Raw genomic sequence first — 3,144 nt, forward strand, 5'->3', positions numbered from 1 at the left:
GCCTGACACATGATACACTTTGATTAATGAAATTTGAGGAGAAGTGACATATTTCACTTCTGGGCAGAGTTGTAAAAGCCAGTCACTATTCCACACATTTTTTTCCTTTCCTGCTGCCACTGAAAATGTTCCAGAAAGTGACAGCTCTATTAGTCTGGATCTCAAAAAGAGGACAATGATGACAATACAGATCAGGGCTCCCAGCCAAGTTTTGGCGGAAGTACATCAGAACAGGAAATAAGTATTTTAGGTCACTAAGATATGGGATAGTCTTTATCAATACAGTTTAATCTACCCTCTTGTGACTAGTATATTACTCCAGCCTAGACTAGGACCTTCAGTTCGAGTAACTAGATTCAGCCTTGTTTTTTTTATTGAATATACTCTTTATAAATCTTCCTAATACCATAGCCATTTCATTTAACTAGATTAGTTTTATACACTCCAACTCCGCATCAAGAGAGTACAGCTATGTCCTTGAGTCTCTAATACCTACTTACGTTACTTGATAATAATTTCTTGGATTTCCATATAGCCATTGCCTTGGGTTTCCCATCAACCTACCCCTCTCATCTGTTGCAAAACTCATTTATTCATCCTGGGCAACTTCACGACAATTGTTTTTGTGAACTGTGTGGGAGCTGATACAGCAATCCCTTGTGTACCAGGCTTTATAGCCTCCACCTTAGTATCTTCTCTTAGTACCAGCACCTAGATGTAGTTCTCTGTAGTTCTCCTGATGCAGATTCAGCCCTTATTTCTGTGGCAAGATTTGGTTTCTATGTTACTTTCAGTCTATCAAATGAATAATTTTGATCAGAACTATCCTTTGATTAATAATGAAACACTCTGTGCATTTCTTGCTTTGTGACATTATCATTTTGAGCTTTAATCCTGATTCATCTTACAGTTTTTGTGAGAATTTAATGAAACATTTTAAACATTTTTATTAACATAACAAAACATTTTCATCAAAAATAGTTTGATGAAATGTGCATGCCAAATTCATTTACCTTGGGGAGCTGGAAAAATGATTTAGGAAAGGAAATCTAAATTATCTGCCACTTCTACGCTGTCTTGAGTATGCAGACACACATGTACACACACACACACACACACACACACACATGCACAAACGTTCATTACTTAGAGCTAAGTTAATTTCCTTGCATATATTTTCCCTAGGTGCTATAGATGATAGGAAGCGAACTGCTATGTTTTTGTGGAAAAAATAATTGCTTCCTAGATAATTTTTCAAACTTTACAATTCAATCAAATAATTAAATGTCTGTATAATGTACAAATGCCAATATACTCCAGTACTCTCCGGTAGTGCCCTCTTTGATGACATGCAGAATTTTTTAAAATATCAGATCATTGGGATGCCATACTGATGTTCCAACATAGTAATCATGTGCTTCTCACTCTGATATAAACTATCCAAGAAAACATCAACCTTCTGTAGGTAAGGGCAGATCTCTGAGAAGCATTTATTAATGTTTTATTAAATCTCTGACTTTTCAACTTTTTCCACCCCTCTCTGTCTAATTCTGTCTACGCTCACACTTAATGCCTATCATTGCTTTGTCCACAGCAACTAGTCCAGTCCTCTTATCGGTAAAAATCACCCACCTTCAGCTGTCCTCTAGAGTGAGATCAGCCTTCTCAACTCATTCAACCATATCTACTCTAGGGGCAGCTTTTCAGGTTTTAGCAAATCAATCATGGAAGTCACAGTACCCTCTAGCACTTTCTCCTTGAAAAGAAAATGCTTTCAGGAAGAAATAAACCTGAAGTCCAGATGAATATTAAGTTATTTTCTTTATAAGCATATAATCATTAGGCCCAGAATTCAATGTAAGTCTATATTATCCTATAGGCAGTCCTCGGGAGAAAACTGGACAAGTCATAATGCCTTGAGAACTTACAAAGTAATTATACTTGTTTTTCCTGTGATGGAAAAGGATAAAGTAAAGGAATGGATACTGATAGTCTCCTACATCAAACAGTAAACTATCTTCAGAATAGTGAAAGAAGGAGAAAACAGTAGCAGAACTTGGGGGATAAAGAATAATGTACAAAGTGTTCAGGATCATTATTTCTCAAAGGCTTTCGGCTGTTGCAGAAATATCACTGTAGGGCAATGATTGACAGTAACATACCAAGAGAAACAGACGAATTGAAGTTCGATTGCAAGGACATTTTGATTTTGCACATGCAGCATGCTTCCCATTTCTCCCCAAATTTTACCATGGGGATTTGTTGGCCCTTGTAGAACCACCTTTTGGAAGTAGTGTTTGACAAGCCTAAGAAACATCCTCTATGCTGTACTGTTGAGTGCGCCTGACCCTCCTAGCATCTAATTGTTACTGGAGATACCAGCAATGAGCCCATCCCATTCCTTAGGGTTTTACTGCAAGGCCTAGAAACTGAAAGATCAATTCTGGGCATGCCTGGACTTGGGTATTAAAAAATAACTTGGCTCCAGCAGTCCCTGAAGGCTCATCACATCAGTGACCCCCTTGGTCTTCTTTAATCTCAATGGTAAGGATACTGAGATTGGTCTGAGGACAATGAAGCCAACATTTATTTTATTATTCCATTGTCCTAGAAAAATACCAGGATTGATTTAACGTTATTTGTGATTTCGATATGAATCAAATGTCATAACTTAAAAGAAAAAAGTAAAAGTAACAGTGAATTTAGAATAAATTTATGTCAGTAGACACAGGGTCAGAACAAGCTTTTCAAAAGGAAACAAGTAGAGATCTAGTTTAGAAACTTCTTTGAGTGTCAGAGTGTGTGTGTGTGTGTGTGTGTGCGCGCGTGCACGCGCAGAGACAGACACACAAAGACACACAGAGAGTGAGATTCCTAAAAGTGTTTATGAAAACTTCTATACTCATACAACGAGGCACACTTTGGAGTATAGACCCATGTGGAGAACACAAAGCCTTGGTTAGGACAGAGAAGACCCATCTCAATGTCTTCTCGGATTTCCTGAGCATCTCCCCACTTGATCTCTTTATCTACCCTTGTCTGGGCCTGAAAGAACTACTGTATTTTTCAGAGTAGGTCAGATCACAATGCACTAAATAGTTAATGTTTTCTTCTTCTTTTTTTTTTTTTTGCATTGCTATTGAG

This window comes from Propithecus coquereli, unplaced genomic scaffold (assembly GCF_000956105.1).
Source record: "Propithecus coquereli isolate 6110/MARCELLA unplaced genomic scaffold, Pcoq_1.0 Scaffold109, whole genome shotgun sequence".
Lineage (NCBI taxonomy): Eukaryota > Metazoa > Chordata > Mammalia > Primates > Indriidae > Propithecus > Propithecus coquereli.